The sequence below is a fragment of the Canis lupus genome, chromosome 34, assembly GCF_048164855.1.
Source record: "Canis lupus baileyi chromosome 34, mCanLup2.hap1, whole genome shotgun sequence".
Lineage (NCBI taxonomy): Eukaryota > Metazoa > Chordata > Mammalia > Carnivora > Canidae > Canis > Canis lupus.
In genome coordinates, this window is record NC_132871.1 from 31,652,822 (window position 1) to 31,672,830 (window position 20,009).

The window sequence follows — 20,009 nt, forward strand, 5'->3', positions numbered from 1 at the left end:
TTCGATTCTTTTTGATTTGATCTATTCGATTCAGTTCGATTCAATTCGATTCTTTTCTATTTGATTCGATTCTTTTCCACTCGATGTGATTTGATGCGTTTTGATTTTTTTCGATTTGTTTCAATTCGAATCTATTCGATTGTTTTCGATTCAATTCGATTCGATTCTTTTTGATTCAATTCCATTCGATTCGAATAGATTCGATTGTTTTCGATTCGATACGATTCGATTCTTTTCGATGCGAATCAATTCGATTCGATTCTTTTTTATTCGATTCGATTCGATTCTTTTAGATTTGATTCGATACGATTCTTTTCTATTCGATTCGATTCGTTTTGATTCATTTCGATTCTCTTTGATTTTTTGGATTTGATCTTTTCAATCGATATGATTCGATTCGATTCTTTTCGATTCGATTCTTTTCGATTCAATTCGATTCGATTCTTTTCGATTCGATTCGATTCGATTCTTTTCAATTTGATTCGTTTCGATTTGAATCTTTTTGTTTTGATTTGATTTTCTACAATTCGATTCTTTGGATTCGATTCTTTTTGATTTGATTAGATTCGATTCATTTCAATTCAAATCAGTTCAATATGATTCGATTCGTTGCAATCTGATTCGATTTTTTCGAATCGATTTGATTCGATTCGATTAGTTTCGATTCGACTCGATTTGATTCGATTCGATTATCCATTCAATTCAATTCCAATTATTCTCAATTCGATTCGATTTGATTATTTTTATTCAATTCTATTATTTTCGATTCGATGCGATTCGATTCGATTCGATTCTTTTCGATTCAATCAATTCGATTTGATTCTTTTCAATTCGATTCGATTCTTTTCGATTTGATTGCATTCGATTCAATTGTTTTCGATTCAATTTGATTCTTTCGATTCGATTCGATTCTTTTCATTACGATTCAATTCAATTCGATTCTTTTCGATTCGATTTGATTCTTTTCGGTTCGATTCGATTCTTTTCGATTCGATTCGATTCGATTCGACACTTTTCGTTTCGATTCGATTCTTTTCGATTCGATTGATTCTTTTCGTTTCGATTAGATTCTCTTTGATTCGATTCTTTTCGATTCCATTTGATTTGATTCTTCTCCATTCGATTCGATTCAATTCTTTTCGAATCGATTCGATAAGAATCTTTTCATTCGATTCAATTCTGTTCGATTCTATTCTATTTGATTCGGTTCATTTCGATTCTTTTCAATTCGATTCTATTCGATTCTTTTCATTTTGATTCGATTCTTTTCGATTCAATTCTTTTCGACTTGGCTTGATTCGATCATTTGGATTTGATTTGTTACAGTACGATTCAATTCTTTTCGATTCTGTTCGATTCGATTCTTTCGATTCAGTTCGTTTCGATTCTTTTTGATTCGATTCGATTCTTTTCCATTCGATGATTCGATTAGTTTCGATTTTTCGAATCGTTTCAATTCGATTCAAATTCTTTTCTATTCGATTTGATTCTTTTAGATTCGATTCGATTCTTTTCCATTCGATTTAATTCGTTTCGATTCGATCTTTTTGATTCGACCCGATTCGATTCGAATCTTTTCGATTCGATTCAACTCAACTCAGTTCTTTTCGATTCGATTTTTTCGATTCGATTCTTTTCAATTCGATTCAAATCGATTCATTTCAATTCAATTCTTTCCGATTCGATTCGATTCTTTTCGATTCGATTCGATTCTTTTAATTCGATTCGAGTCTTTTCAATTCGATTCAATTCGATTCTTTTCAATTCAATTCTTTTCGATTCGATTCTTTTCGATTCGATTCGATTTGATTCTTTTCGAATTGATTTGTTTCGATTCGATCTTTTTGATTTGATACGATTCTTGTCGATTCCATTAAATTTGATTCGATTCCTTTCAATTCAATTAGGTTATTTTCGAGTCGATTGAAATCAATTCGATTCTTTTCTATTCGATTCGATTCTTTTCATTTGATTTGATTCTTTTCGATACGATTCGATTCGATTCCATTTGATTTTTTTCGATTTGATTCGATACGATTCTTTTCATTTCGATTCAAATCGATTCTTTTCGATTCTATTCATTTCGATTCGATTCGATTCCTTTTCTTTAGATTCGATTCTTTGCGATTCGATCCTTTTTGATTCGATTCGATTCAATTCGATTTGATTCGATTCGAGTCTTTTCGATTCGAATCGATTCGATTCTTTTTGATTTGAATCAATTCTTTTTGATTCAATTCAATTCTTTTCCATTCGATTCGATTCTTTTCGATTCGATTCTTTTCGATTCGATATTACTCGATTTGATTGTTTTTGATTTGACTCGAATCTTTTCTATTCTATTCATTTCAATTCTTTTCGATTCGATTCGATACGATTAGATTCTTTTCGATTAGATTCGATTCAGTACGGTTCGATTCTTTTCGATTCTATTCAGTTAGATTCTTTTCAATTCGGTTTGATTCTTTTTGTTTCGGTTTGATTCTTTTTGATTCAATTCTTTTTGATTCGATTCAATTCTTTTCATTCCAATTTGATTCGAATCGACTCTTTTCGATTCAATTCCATTCGGTTTGACTCTATTTGTTTCGATTTGATTCTTTTGGATTTCATTAGATTAGATTCTTTTCGATTCGATTCGAATATTTCATTCAATTCGATTCGATTCGGCTCTTTTCAAATCGATTCGATTCGATTCTTTGCTATTCGATTTGATTCTTTTCGTTTCAATTTGATTCTTTTCGATTCGATTCAATTCGATTCAATTCTTTTCAGATCGATTCGATTCTTTTCAATTTGATACGATTCGATTCTTTTCGATTTGATTGGATTCAATGCTTTTCGTTTCAATTCGTTTCGATTCTTTTCGATTTGATTCAATTCGATGCTATTCGGTTCTTTTCGATTCCATTAAATTTGATTTGATTCTTTTCTACTCAATTAGATTCTTTTCGATTCGTTTCCATACAATTCGATTCTTTTCGATTCGATTCGATTGTTTTCGATTCGATTCAATTTTCTATCAATTCGATTAGATTCTTTTCATTTCAAATCGATTCTTTTCGATTCGATTCAATTAGATTTTTTTGATTCGATTAAATACAATGCAATTCTTTTGTTTCAATTCGATTCTTTTTGATTCGATTGTTTTCGATTCGATTCGATTCAATTCTTTTCATTTCGATTCGATTCATTTCTATTCAATTCTTTTCGATTCTATTCAATTTTTTCGATTCGATTCTTTTCGTTTCGAGTCGATTCCTTTCGATTCGATTCTTTTATATTCTATTCAATTCGATTTTTTTCGATTCGATTCAATACAAATGGATTCTTTTCGATTCGATTCCTTACCATTAGATCCTTCTCTATTCGATTCAATCGATTCTTTTCGATTCAATTAGATTTGATTCTTTATGCTTTGATTCGATTCGATTCTTTTAATTTCGATTCGATTTTTTTTTCGATTTGATTCTTTTCGATTCGATTTGATTCTTTTCAATTCGGTTCGTTTCTTTTCAATTCGATTCGAATCTTTTCGATTCTATTGGATTTGATTCAATTCTTATCGATTTTATTCGAATCGATTCTTTTCTATTCAACTCGATTCTTTTCGATTCGATTCGAATCGACACTTTTCGTTTCGATTCGATTCTCTTCGATTCGATTTGATTATTTCATTTCGATTAGATTCTCTTCGATTCGATTCTTTTCGTTTCGATTCGATTCTTTTCGATTCGATTCGATTCAATTCTTTTCACTTCGACTCGATTCTACTCGATTCATTTCGAATCGATTCGATTCTTTTTGATTTGATCTATTAGATTCTTTTCGATTCAGTTCGATTCAATTCGATTCTTTTCTATTTGATTCGATTCTTTTCCATTCGATGTGATTTGATTCGTTTTGATTTTTTTCGATTTGTTTCAATTCGAATCTATTCGATTGTTTTCGATTCAATTCGATTCGATTCTTTTTGATTCAATTCCATTCGATTCGAATAGATTCGATTCTTTTCGATTCGATACGATTCGATTCTTTTCGATGCGAATCAATTCGATTCGATTCTTTTTTATTCGATTCGATTCGATTCTTTTAGATTTGATTCGATACGATTCTTTTCTATTCGATTCGATTCGTTTTGATTCATTTCGATTCTCTTTGATTTTTTTGATTTGATCTTTTCAATCGATATGATTCGATTCGATTCTTTTCGATTCGATTCTTTTCGATTCGATTCTTTTCGATTCGATTCGATTCGATTCGTTTCAATTCGATCTTTTTGATTTGACCCGATTCGATTCGAATCTTTTCGATTCGATTCAACTCAACTCAGTTCTTTTCGATTCGATTTTTTCGATTCGATTCTTTTCAATTCGATTCAAATCGATTCATTCCAATTCAATTCTTTCCGATTCGATTCGATTCTTTTCGATTCGATTCGATTCTTTTAATTCGATTCGAGTCTTTTCAATTCGATTCAATTCGATTCTTTTCAATTCAATTCTTTTCGATTCGATTCTTTTCGATTCGATTCGATTTGATTCTTTTCGAATTGATTCATTTCGATTCGATCTTTTTGATTTGATACGATTCTTGTCGATTCCATTTAATTTGATTCGATTCCTTTCAATTCAATTAGACTGTTTTCGAGTCGATTCCAATCAATTCGATTCTTTTCTATTCGATTCGATTCTTTTCATTTGATTTGATTCTTTTCGATACGATTCGATTCGATTCCATTTGATTTTTTTCGATTTGATTCGATACGATTCTTTTCATTTCGATTCAAATCAATTCTTTTCGATTCTATTCGTTTCGATTCGATTCGATTCCTTTTCTTTAGATTCGATTCTTTGCGATTCGATCCTTTTTGATTCGATTCGATTCTTTTCGATTCTTTTCGATTCGAGTCTTTTCGATTCGAATCGATTCGATTCTTTTTGATTTGAATCAATTCTTTTTGATTCAATTCAATTCTTTTCCATTCGATTCGATTCTTTTCGATTCGATTCTTTTCGATTCGATATTACTCGATTTGATTGTTTTTGATTTGACTCGAATCTTTTCTATTCTATTCATTTCAATTCTTTTCGATTCGATTCGATACGATTAGATTCTTTTCGATTAGATTCGATTCAGTACGGTTCGATTCTTTTCGATTCTATTCAGTTAGATTCTTTTCAATTCGGTTTGATTCTTTTTGTTTCGGTTTGATTCTTTTTGATTCAATTCTTTTTGATTCGATTCAATTCTTTTCATTCAATTTGATTCGATTCGATTCTTTTCGTTTCAAATCGATTCATTTCGATTTGATTCTTTTCTATTCGATTCGATTCAATTCAATTCGATTCGATTCTCTTCGATTTAATTCAATTCGATTCTTTTCGATTCGATTCCATTCGATTCTTTTCGATTCAAGTCAATTCGATTCTTTTTGTTTCAATTCGATTCTTTTTGATTCTATTCTTTTCCATTCGATTCGAGTCTTTTCTCTTTGATTCGATTCTTTTCGATTCGATTCCTTTCGATTCAATTTGATTCTTTTCGTTTCGATTCTATTCTTTTCTATTCTATTCGATTCACTTGTTTTTTATTCGATTCGATTCAATTCTTTTCATTTCAATTTGATTCGAATCGACTCTTTTCGATTCAATTCCATTCGGTTTGATTCTATTTGTTTCGATTTGATTCTTTTGGATTTCATTAGATTAGATTCTTTTCGATTCGATTCGAATATTTCATTCAATTCGATTCGATTCTGCTCGTTTCAAATCGATTTGTTTCGATTCGATTCTTTGCTATTCGATTTGATTCTTTTCGTTTCAATTTGATTCTTTTCGATTCGATTCAATTCGATTCAATTCTTTTCAGATCGATTCGATTCTTTTCAATTTGATACGATTCGATTCTTTTCGATTTGATTGGATTCAATGCTTTTCGATTCAAATCGTTTCGATTCTTTTCGATTCGATTCAATTCGATGCTATTCGGTTCTTTTCGATTCCATTAAATTTGATTTGATTCTTTTCTACTCAATTAGATTCTTTTCGATTCGTTTCCATACAATTCGATTCTTTTCGATTCGATTCGATTGTTTTCGATTCGATTCAATTTTCTATCAATTCGATTAGATTCTTTTCATTTCAAATCGATTCTTTTCGATTCGATTCAATTAGATTTTTTTGATTCGATTAAATACAATGCGATTCTTTTGTTTCAATTCGATTCTTTTTGATTCGATTGTTTTCGATTCGATTCGATTCAATTCTTTTCATTTCGATTCGATTCATTTCTATTCAATTCTTTTCGATTCTATTCAATTTTTTCGATTCGATTCTTTTCGTTTCGAGTCGATTCCTTTCGATTCGATTCTTTTATATTCTATTCAATTCGATTCTTTTCGATTCGATTCAATACAAATGGATTCTTTTCGATTCGATTCCTTACCATTAGATCCTTCTCTATTCGATTCAATCGATTCTTTTCGATTCAATTAGATTTGATTCTTTATGCTTTGATTCGATTCGATTCTTTTAATTTCGATTCGATTTTTTTCGATTTGATTCTTTTCGATTCGATTTGATTCTTTTCACTTCGGTTCGTTTCTTTTCAATTCGATTCGAATCTTTTCGATTCTATTGGATTTGATTCAATTCTTATCGATTTTATTCGATTCGATTCTTTTCTATTCAACTCGATTCTTTTCGATTCGATTCGAATCGACACTTTTCGTTTCGATTCGATTCTTTTCGATTCGATTTGATTATTTCATTTCGATTAGATTCTCTTCGATTCGATTCTTTTCGTTTCGATTCGATTCTTTTCGATTCGATTCGATTCAATTCTTTTCACTTCGACTCGATTCTACTCGATTCATTTCGAATCGATTCGATTCTTTTTGATTTGATCTATTCGATTCTTCTCGATTCAGTTCGATTCAATTCGATTCTTTTCTATTTGATTCGATTCTTTTCCACTCGATGTGATTTGATTCGTTTAGATTTTTTTCGATTTGTTTCAATTCGAATCTATTCGATTGTTTTCGATTCAATTCGATTCGATTCTTTTTGATTCAATTCCATTCGATTCGAATAGATTCGATTCTTTTCGATTCGATACGATTCGATTCTTTTCGATGCGAATCAATTCGATTCGATTCTTTTTTATTCGATTCGATTCGATTCTTTTAGATTTGATTCGATACGATTCTTTTCTATTCGATTCGATTCGTTTTGATTCATTTCGATTCTCTTTGATTTTTTTGATTTGATCTTTTCAATCGATATGATTCGATTCGATTCTTTTCGATTCGATTCTTTTCGATTCGATTCTTTTCGATTCGATTCGATTCGATTCGTTTCAATTCGATCTTTTTGATTCGACCCGATTCGATTCGAATCTTTTCGATTCGATTCAACTCAACTCAGTTCTTTTCGATTCGATTTTTTCGATTCGATTCTTTTCAATTCGATTCAAATCGATTCATTCCAATTCAATTCTTTCCGATTCGATTCGATTCTTTTCGATTCGATTCGATTCTTTTAATTCGATTCGAGTCTTTTCAATTCGATTCAATTCGATTCTTTTCAATTCAATTCTTTTCGATTCGATTCTTTTCGATTCGACTCGATTTGATTCTTTTCGAATTGATTCATTTCGATTCGATCTTTTTGATTTGATACGATTCTTGTCGATTCCATTAAATTTGATTCGATTCCTTTCAATTCAATTAGACTGTTTTCGAGTCGATTCCAATCAATTCGATTCTTTTCTATTCGATTCGATTCTTTTCATTTGATTTGATTCTTTTCGATACGATTCGATTCGATTCCATTTGATTTTTTTCGATTTGATTCGATACGATTCTTTTCATTTCGATTCAAATCGATTCTTTTCGATTCTATTCGTTTCGATTCGATTCGATTCCTTTTCTTTAGATTCGATTCTTTGCGATTCGATCCTTTTTGATTCGATTCGATTCTTTTCGATTCGAGTCTTTTCGATTCGAATCGATTCGATTCTTTTTGATTTGAATCAATTCTTTTTGATTCAATTCAATTCTTTTCCATTCGATTCGATTCTTTTCGATTCGATTCTTTTCGATTCGATATTACTCGATTTGATTGTTTTTGATTTGATTCGAATCTTTTCTATTCTATTCATTTCAATTCTTTTCGATTCGATTCGATACGATTAGATTCTTTTCGATTAGATTCGATTCAGTACGATTCGATTCTTTTCGATTCTATTCAGTTAGATTCTTTTCAATTCGGTTTGATTCTTTTTGTTTCGGTTTGATTCTTTTTGATTCAATTCTTTTTGATTCGATTCAATTCTTTTCATTCCAATTTGATTCGAATCGAGTCTTTTCGATTCAATTCCATTCGGTTTGACTCTATTTGTTTCGATTTGATTCTTTTGGATTTCATTAGATTAGATTCTTTTCGATTCGATTCGAATATGTCATTCAATTCGATTCGATTCGGCTCTTTTCAAATCGATTCGATTCGATTCTTTGCTATTCGATTTGATTCTTTTCGTTTCAATTTGATTCTTTTCGATTCGATTCAATTCGATTCAATTCTTTTTAGATCGATTCGATTCTTTTCAATTTGATACGATTCGATTCTTTTCGATTTGATTCGACTCAATGCTTTTCGATTCAATTCGTTTCGATTCTTTTCGATTCGATTCAATTCGATGCTATTCGGTTCTTTTCGATTCCATTAAATTTGATTTGATTCTTTTCTACTCAATTAGATTCTTTTCGATTCGTTTCCATACAATTCGATTCTTTTCGATTCGATTCGATTGTTTTCGATTCGATTCAATTTTCTATCAATTCGATTAGATTCTTTTCATTTCAAATCGATTCTTTTCGATTCGATTCAATTAGATTTTTTTGATTCGATTAAATACAATGCGATTCTTTTGTTTCAATTCGATTGATTTTGATTCGATTGTTTTCGATTCGATTCGATTCAATTCTTTTCATTTCGATTCGATTCATTTCTATTCAATTCTTTTCGATTCTATTCAATTTTTTCGATTCGATTCTTTTCGTTTCGAGTCGATTCCTTTCGATTCGATTCTTTTATATTCTATTCAATTCGATTCTTTTTGATTCGATTCAATACAAATGGATTCTTTTCGATTCGATTCCTTACCATTAGATCCTTCTCTATTCGATTCAATCGATTCTTTTCGATTCAATTAGATTTGATTCTTTATGCTTTGATTCGATTCGATTCTTTTAATTTCGATTCGATTTTTTTTTTCGATTTGATTCTTTTCGATTCGATTTGATTCTTTTAATTCGGTTCGTTTCTTTTCAATTCGATTCGAATCTTTTCGATTCTATTGGATTTGATTCAATTCTTATCGATTTTATTCGATTCGATTCTTTTCTATTCAACTCGATTCTTTTCGATTCGATTCGATTCTTTTCATTTCGATTAGATTCTCTTCGATTCGATTCTTTTCGTTTCGATTCGATTCTTTTCGATTCGATTCGATTCAATGCTTTTCACTTCGATTCGATTCTACTCGATTCATCTCGAATCGATTCGATTCTTTTTGATTTGATCTATTCGATTCAGTTCGATTCAATTCGATTCTTTTCTATTTGATTCGATTCTTTTCCACTCGATGTGATTTGATGCGTTTTGATTTTTTTCGATTTGTTTCAATTCGAATCTATTCGATTGTTTTCGATTCAATTCGATTCGATTCTTTTTGATTCAATTCCATTCGATTCGAATAGATTCGATTGTTTTCGATTCGATACGATTCGATTCTTTTCGATGCGAATCAATTCGATTCGATTCTTTTTTATTCGATTCGATTCGATTCTTTTAGATTTGATTCGATACGATTCTTTTCTATTCGATTCGATTCGTTTTGATTCATTTCGATTCTCTTTGATTTTTTGGATTTGATCTTTTCAATCGATATGATTCGATTCGATTCTTTTCGATTCGATTCTTTTCGATTCGATTCTTTTCGATTCGATTCGATTCGATTCGTTTCAATTCGATCTTTTTGATTCGACACGATTCGATTCGAATCTTTTCGATTCGATTCAACTCAACTCAGTTCTTTTCGATTCGATTTTTTCGATTCGATTCTTTTCAATTCGATTCAAATCGATTCATTCCAATTCAATTCTTTCCGATTCGATTCGATTCTTTTCGATTCGATTCGATTCTTTTAATTCGATTCGAGTCTTTTCAATTCGATTCAATTCGATTCTTTTCAATTCAATTCTTTTCGATTCGATTCTTTTCGATTCGATTCGATTTGATTCTTTTCGAATTGATTCATTTCGATTCGATCTTTTTGATTTGATACGATTCTTGTCGATTCCATTTAATTTGATTCGATTCCTTTCAATTCAATTAGACTGTTTTCGAGTCGATTCCAATCAATTCGATTCTTTTCTATTCGATTTGATTCTTTTCATTTGATTTGATTCTTTTCGATACGATTCGATTCGATTCCATTTGATTTTTTTCGATTTGATTCGATACGATTCTTTTCATTTCGATTCAAATCGATTCTTTTCGATTCTATTCGTTTCGATTCGATTCGATTCCTTTTCTTTAGATTCGATTCTTTGCGATTCGATCCTTTTTGATTCGATTCGATTCTTTTCGATTCTTTTCGATTCGAATCGATTCGATTCTTTTTGATTTGAATCAATTCTTTTTGATTCAATTCAATTCTTTTCCATTCGATTCGATTCTTTTCCATTCGATTCTTTTCGATTCGATATTACTCGATTTGATTGTTTTTCATTTGATTCGAATCTTTTCTATTCTATTCATTTCAATTCTTTTCGATTCGATTTGATACGATTGGATTCGATTCGGTACGTCGATTCTTTTCGATTCTATTCAGTTAGATTCTTTTCAATTCGGTTTGATTCTTTTTGTTTCGGTTTGATTCTTTTTGATTCAATTCTTTTTGATTCGATTCAATTCTTTTCATTCAATTTGATTCGATTCGATTCTTTTCGTTTCAAATCGATTCATTTCGATTTGATTCTTTTCTATTCGATTCGATTCTCTTCGATTCAATTCAATTCGATTCGATTCTCTTCGATTTAATTCAATTCGATTCTTTTCGATTCGATTCCATTCGATTCTTTTCGATTCAATTCAATTCGATTCTTTTTGTTTCAATTCGATTCTTTTTGATTCTATTCTTTTCCATTCGATTCGAGTCTTTTCTCTTTGATTCGATTCTTTTCGATTCGATTCCTTTCGATTCAATTTGATTCTTTTCGTTTCGATTCTATTCTTTTCTATTCTATTCGATTCACTTGTTTTTTATTCGATTCGATTCAATTCTTTTCATTCCAATTTGATTCGAATCGACTCTTTTCGATTCAATTCCATTCGGTTTGATTCTATTTGTTTCGATTTGATTCTTTTGGATTTCATTAGATTAGATTCTTTTCGATTCGATTCGAATATTTCATTCAATTCGATTCGATTCGGCTCGTTTCAAATCGATTCGTTTCGATTCGATTCTTTGCTATTCGATTTCATTCTTTTCGTTTCAATTTGATTCTTTTCGGTTCGATTCAGTTCGATTCAATTCTTTTCAGATCGATTCGATTCTTTTCAATTTGATACGATTCGATTCTTTTCGATTTGATTCGACTCAATGCTTTTCGATTCAATTCGTTTCGATTCTTTTCGATTCGATTCAATTCGATGCTATTCGGTTCTTTTCGATTCCATTAAATTTGATTTGATTCTTTTCTACTCAATTAGATTCTTTTCGATTCGTTTCCATACAATTCGATTCTTTTCGATTGTTTTCGATTCGATTCAATTTTCTATCAATTCGATTAGATTCTTTTCATTTCAAATCGATTCTTTTCGATTCGATTCAATTAGATTTTTTTGATTCGATTAAATACAATGCGATTCTTTTGTTTCAATTCGATTCTTTTTGATTCGATTGTTTTCGATTCGATTCGATTCAATTCTTTTCATTTCGATTCGATTCATTTCTATTCAATTCTTCGATCTATTCAATTTTTTCGATTCGATTCTTTACGTTTCGAGTCGATTCCTTTCGATTCGATTCTTTTATAATCTATTCAATTCATTTCTTTTCGATTCGATTCAATACAATTGGATTCTTTTCGATTCGATTCCTTACCATTAGATTCTTCTCTATTTGATTCAATCGATTCTTTCAATTCAATTAGATTCGATTCTTTATGCTTTGATTCGATTCGATTCTTTTAATTTCGATTCGATTTTTTTTTCGATTTGATTCTTTTCGATTCGATTCGATTCTTTTCACTTCGGTTCGTTTCTTTTCAATTCGATTCGAATCTTTTCGATTCTATTGGATTTGATTCAAATCTTATCGATTTTATTCGATTCAATTCTTTTCAATTCAACTCGTTTCTTTTCGATTCGATTCGATTCGACAGTTTTCGTTTCGATTCGATTCTTTTCGATTCGATTTGATTCTTTTCATTTCGATTAGATTCTCTTCGATTCGATTCTTTTCGTTTCGATTAGATTCTTTTCGATTCCATTCGATTCAATTCTTTTCACTTCGACTCGATTCTACTCGGTTCATCTCGAATCGATTCGATTCTTTTTGATTTGATCTATTCGATTCTTTTCGATTCAGTTCAATTCAATTCGATTCTTTTCTATTTGATTCGATTCTTTTCCACTCGATGTGATTTGATTCGTTTTGATTTTTTTCGATTTGTTTCAATTCGAATCTATTCGATTCTTTTCGTTTCAATTCGATTCGATTCTTTTTGATTCAATTCCATTCGATTCGAATAGATTCGATTCTTTTCGATTCGATACGATTCGATTCTTTTCGATGCGAATCAATTCGATTCGATTCTTTTTTATTCGATTCGATTCGATTCTTTTAGATTTGATTCGATACGATTCTTTTCTATTCGATTCTTTTCGATTCGATTCGATTCTTTTCGATTCGATTCGATTCGATTCTTTTCAATTTGATTCGTTTCGATTTGAATCTTTTTGTTTTGATTTGATTTTCTACAATTCGATTCTTTGGATTCGATTCTTTTTGATTTGATTAGATTCGATTCATTTCAATTCAAATCAATTCAATATGATTCGATTCGTTGCAATCTGATTCCATTTTTTCGAATCGATTTGATTCGATTCGATTAGTTTCGATTCGACTCGATTTGATTCGATTCGATTATCGATTCAATTCAATTCCAATTATTCTCAATTCGATTCGATTATTTTTATTCATTTCTATTATTTTCGATTCGATGCGATTCGATTCGATTCGATTCTTTTCGATTCAATCAATTCGATTTGATTCTTTTCAATTCGATTCGATTCTTTTCGGTTTGATTGCAATCGATTCAATTGTTTTCGATTCGATTTGATTCTTTCGATTCGATTCGATTCTTTTCATTACGATTCAATTCAATTCGATTCTTTTCGATTCGATTTGATTCTTTTCGGTTCGATTCGATTCTTTTCGATTCGATTCGATTCGACACTTTTCGTTTCGATTCGATTCTTTTCGATTCGATTGATTCTTTTCGTTTCGATTAGATTCTCTTTGATTCGATTCTTTTCGATTCCATTTGATTTGATTCTTCTCCATTCGATTCGATTCAATTCTTTTCGAATCGATTCGATAAGATTCTTTTCATTCGATTCAATTCTGTTCGATTCTATTCTATTTGATTCGGTTCAATTCGATTCTTTTCAATTCGATTCTATTCGATTCTTTTCATTTTGATTCGATTCTTTTCGATTCAATTCTTTTCGACTTGGCTTGATTCGATCATTTGGATTCGATTTGTTACATTACGATTCAATTCTTTTCGATTCTGTTCGATTCGATTCTTTCGATTCAGTTCGTTTCGATTCTTTTTGATTCGATTCGATTCTTTTCCATTCGATGATTCGATTAGTTTCGATTTTTTCGAATCGTTTCAATTCGATTCAAATTCTTTTCTATTCGATTTGATTCTTTGCTATCTATTCGATTCTTTTCGATTCGATTCGATTCGATTCGTTTCGATTCCATCTTTTTGATTCGACACGATTCGATTCGAATCTTTTCGATTCGATTCAACTCAACTCAGTTCTTTTCGATTCGATTTTTTCGATTCGATTCTTTTCAATTCGATTCAAATCGATTCATTCCAATTCAATTCTTTCCGATTCGATTCGATTCTTTTCAATTCGATTCGATTCTTTTAATTCGATTCGAGTCTTTTCAATTCGATTCAATTCGATTCTTTTCAATTCAATTCTTTTCGATTCGATTCTTTTCGATTCGACTCGATTTGATTCTTTTCGAATTGATTCATTTCGATTCGATCTTTTTGATTTGATACGATTCTTGTCGATTCCATTAAATTTGATTCGATTCCTTTCAATTCAATTAGATTGTTTTCGAGTCGATTCCAATCAATTCGATTCTTTTCTATTCGATTCGATTCTTTTCATTTGATTTCATTCTTTTCGATACGATTCGATTCGATTCCATTTGATTTTTTTCGATTTGATTCAATACGATTCTTTTCATTTCGATTCAAATCGATTCTTTTCGATTCTATTCGTTTCGATTCGATTCGATTCCTTTTCTTTAGATTCGATTCTTTGCGATTCGATCCTTTTGGATTCGATTCGATTCTTTTCGATTCTTTTCGATTCGAGTCTTTTCGATTCGAATCGATTCGATTCTTTTTGATTTGAATCAATTCTTTTTGATTCAATTCAATTCTTTTCCATTCGATTCGATTCTTTTCCATTCGATTCTTTTCGATTCGATATTACTCGATTTGATTGTTTTTCATTTGATTCGAATCTTTTCTATTCTATTCATTTCAATTCTTTTCGATTCGATTTGATACGATTAGATTTTTTTCGATTGGATTCGATTCGGTACGTCGATTCTTTTCGATTCTATTCAGTTAGATTCTTTTCAATTCGGTTTGATTCTTTTTGTTTCGGATTGATTCTTTTTGATTCAATTCTTTTTGATTCGATTCAATTCTTTTCATTCAATTTGATTCGATTCGATTCTTTTCGTTTCAAATCGATTCATTTCGATTTGATTCTTTTCTATTCGATTCGATTCTCTTCGATTCAATTCAATTCGATTCGATTCTCTTCGATTTAATTCAATTCGATTCTTTTCGATTCGATTCCATTCGATTCTTTTCGTTTCAATTCAATTCGATTCTTTTTGTTTCAATTCGATTCTTTTTGATTCTATTCTTTTCCATTCGATTCGAGTCTTTTCTCTTTGATTCGATTCTTTTCGATTCGATTCCTTTCGATTCAATTTGATTCTTTTCGTTTCGATTCTATTCTTTTCTATTCTATTCGATTCACTTGTTTTTTATTCGATTCGATTCAATTCTTTTCATTCCAATTTGATTCTAATCGACTCTTTTCGATTCAATTCCATTCGGTTTGATTCTATTTGTTTCGATTTGATTCTTTTGGATTTCATTAGATTAGATTCTTTTCGATTCGATTCGAATATGTCATTCAATTCGATTCGATTCGGCTCTTTTCAAATCGATTCGTTTCGATTCGATTCTTTGCTATTCGATTTGATTCTTTTCGTTTCAATTTGATTCTTTTCGATTCGATTTAATTCGATTCAATTCTTTTCAGATCGATTCGACTCTTTTCAATTTGATACGATTCGATTCTTTTCGATTTGATTCGACTCAATGCTTTTCGATTCAATTCGTTTCGATTCTTTTCGATTCGATTCAATTCGAGGCTATTCGGTTCTTTTCGATTCCATTAAATTTGATTTGATTCTTTTCTACTCAATTAGATTCTTTTCGATTCGTTTCCATACAATTCGATTCTTTTCGATTCGATTCGATTGTTTTCGATTCGATTCAATTTTCTATCAATTCGATTAGATTCTTTTCATTTCAAATCGATTCTTTTCGATTCGATTCAATTAGATTTTTTTGATTCGATTAAATACAATGCGATTCTTTTGTTTCAATTCGATTCTTTTTGATTCGATTGTTTTCGATTCGATTCGATTCAATTCTTTTCATTTCGATTCGATTCATTTCTATTCAATTCTTCGATCCATTCAATTTTTTCCATTCGATTCTTTACGTTTCGAGTCGATTCCTTTCGATTCGATTCTTTTATAATCTATTCAATTCATTTCTTTTCGATTCGATTCAATACAATTGGATTCTTTCCGATTCGATTCCTTACCATTAGATTCTTCTCTATTTGATTCAATCGATTCTTTCGATTCAATTAGATTCGATTCTTTATGCTTTGATTCGATTCGATTCTTTTAATTTCGATTCGATTTTTTTTTCGATTTGATTCTTTCGATTCGATTCGATTCTTTTCACTTCGGTTCGTTTCTTTTCAATTCGATTCGAATCTTTTCGATTCTATTGGATTTGATTCAAATCTTATCGATTTTATTCGATTCAATTCTTTTCTATTCAACTCGATTCTTTTCGATTCGATTCGATTCGACAGTTTTCGTTTCGATTCGATTCTTTTCGATTCGATTTGATTCTTTTCATTTCGATTAGATTCTCTTCGATTCGATTCTTTTCGTTTCGATTAGATTCTTTTCGATTCGATTCGATTCAATTCTTTTCACTTCGACTCGATTCTACTCGGTTCATCTCGAATCGATTCGATTCTTTTTGATTTGATCTATTCGATTCTTTTCGATTCAGTTCGATTCAATTCGATTCTTTTCTATTTGATTCGATTCTTTTCCACTCGATGTGATTTGATTCGTTTTGATTTTTTTCGATTTGTTTCAATTCGAATCTATTCGATTCTTTTCGTTTCAATTCGATTCGATTCTTTTTGATTCAATTCCATTCGATTCGAATAGATTCGATTCTTTTTGATTCGATACGATTCGATTCTTTTCGATGCGAATCACTTCGATTCGATTCTTTTTTATTCGATTCGATTCGATTCTTTTAGATTTGATTCGATACGATTCTTTTCTATTCGATTCTTTTCGATTCGATTCGATTCTTTTCGATTCGATTCGATTCGATTCTTTTCAATTTGATTCGTTTCGATTTGAATCTTTTTGTTTTGATTTGATTTTCTACAATTCGATTCTTTGGATTCGATTCTTTTTGATTTGATTAGATTCGATTCATTTCAATTCAAATCAATTCAATATGATTCGATTCGTTGCAATCTGATTCGATTTTTTCGAATCGATTTGATTCGATTCGATTAGTTTCGATTCGACTCGATTTGATTCGATTCGATTATCCATTCAATTCAATTCCAATTATTCTCAATTCGATTCGATTATTTTTATTCAATTCTATTATTTTCGATTCGATGCGATTCGATTCGATTCGATTCTTTTCGATTCAATCAATTCGATTTGATTCTTTTCAATTCGATTCGATTCTTTTCGATTTGATTGCATTCGATTCAATTGTTTTCGATTCGATTTGATTCTTTCGATTCGATTCGATTCTTTTCATTACGATTCAATTCAATTCGATTCTTTTCGATGCGATTTGATTCTTTTCGGTTCGATTCGATTCTTTTCGATTCGATTCGATTCGACACTTTTCGTTTCGATTCGATTCTTTTCGATTCGATTGATTCTTTTCGTTTCGATTAGATTCTCTTTGATTCGATTCTTTTCGATTCCATTTGATTTGATTCTTCTCCATTCGATTCGATTCAATTCTTTTCGAATCGATTCGATAAGATTCTTTTCATTCGATTCAATTCTGTTCGATTCTATTCTATTTGATTCGGTTCAATTGGATTCTTTTCAATTCGATTCTATTCGATTCTTTTCATTTTGATTCGATTCTTTTCGATTCAATTCTTTTCGACTTGGCTTGATTCGATCATTTGGATTCGATTTGTTACATTACGATTCAATTCTTTTCGATTCTGTTCGATTCGATTCTTTCGATTCAGTTCGTTTCGATTCTTTTTGATTCGATTCGATTCTTTTCCATTCGATGATTCGATTAGTTTCGATTTTTTCGAATCGTTTCAATTCGATTCAAATTCTTTTCTATTCGATTTGATTCTTTGCTATCTATTCGATTCTTTTCGATTCGATTCGATTCGATTCGTTTCGATTCCATCTTTTTGATTCGACACGATTGGATTCGAATCTTTTCGATTCGATTCAACTCAACTCAGTTCTTTTCGATTCGATTTTTTCGATTCGATTCTTTTCAATTCGATTCAAATCGATTCATTCCAATTCAATTCTTTCCGATTCGATTCGATTCTTTTCGATTCGATTCGATTCTTTTAATTCGATTCGAGTCTTTTCAATTCGATTCAATTCGATTCTTTTCAATTCAATTCTTTTCGATTCGATTCTTTTCGATTCGATTCGATTTGATTCTTTTCGAATTGATTCATTTCGATTCGATCTTTTTGATTTGATACGATTCTTGTCGATTCCATTAAATTTGATTCGATTCCTTTCAATTCAATTAGATTGTTTTCGAGTCGATTGAAATCAATTCGATTCTTTTCTATTCGATTCGATTCTTTTCATTTGATTTGATTCTTTTCGATACGATTCGATTCGATTCCATTTGATTTTTTTCGATTTGATTCGATACGATTCTTTTCATTTAGATTCAAATCGATTCTTTTCGATTCTATTCGTTTCGATTCGATTCGATTCCTTTTCTTTAGATTCGATTCTTTGCGATTCGATCCTTTTTGATTCGATTCGATTCTTTTCGATTCTTTTCGATTCGAGTCTTTTCGATTCGAATCGATTCGATTCTTTTTGATTTGAATCAATTCTTTTTGATTCAATTCAATTCTTTTCCATTCGATTCGATTCTTTTCCATTCGATTCTTTTCGATTCGATATTACTCGATTTGATTGTTTTTCATTTGATTCGAATCTTTTCTATTCTATTCATTTCAATTCTTTTCGATTCGATTTGATACGATTAGATTTTTTTCGATTGGATTCGATTCGGTACGTCGATTCTTTTCGATTCTATTCAGTTAGATTCTTTTCAATTCGGTTTGATTCTTTTTGTTTCGGATTGATTCTTTTTGATTCAATTCTTTTTGATTCGATTCAATTCTTTTCATTCAATTTGATTCGATTCGATTCTTTTCGTTTCAAATCGATTCATTTCGATTTGATTCTTTTCTATTCGATTCGATTCTCTTCGATTCAATTCAATTCGATTCGATTCTCTTCGATTTAATTCAATTCGATTCTTTTCGATTCGATTCCATTCGATTCTTTTCGTTTCAATTCAATTCGATTCTTTTTGTTTCAATTCGATTCTTTTTGATTCTATTCTTTTCCATTCGATTCGAGTCTTTTCTCTTTGATTCGATTCTTTTCGATTCGATTCCTTTCGATTCAATTTGATTCTTTTCGTTTCGATTCTCTTCTTTTCTATTCTATTCGATTCACTTGTTTTTTATTCGATTCGATTCAATTCTTTTCATTCCAATTTGATTCGAATCGACTCTTTTCGATTCAATTCCATTCGGTTTGACTCTATTTGTTTCGATTTGATTCTTTTGGATTTCATTAGATTAGATTCTTTTCGATTCGATTCGAATATTTCATTCAATTCGATTCGATTCGGCTCTTTTCAAATCGATTCGATTCGATTCTTTGCTATTCGATTTGATTCTTTTCGTTTCAATTTGATTCTTTTCGATTCGATTCAATTCGATTCAATTCTTTTTAGATCGATTCGATTCTTTTCAATTTGATACGATTCGATTCTTTTCGATTTGATTGGATTCAATGCTTTTCGATTCAATTCGTTTCGATTCTTTTCGATTTGATTCAATTCGATGCTATTCGGTTCTTTTCGATTCCATTAAATTTGATTTGATTCTTTTCTACTCAATTAGATTCTTTTCGATTCGTTTCCATACAATTCGATTCTTTTCGATTCGATTCGATTGTTTTCGATTCGATTCAATTTTCTATCAATTCGATTAGATTCTTTTCATTTC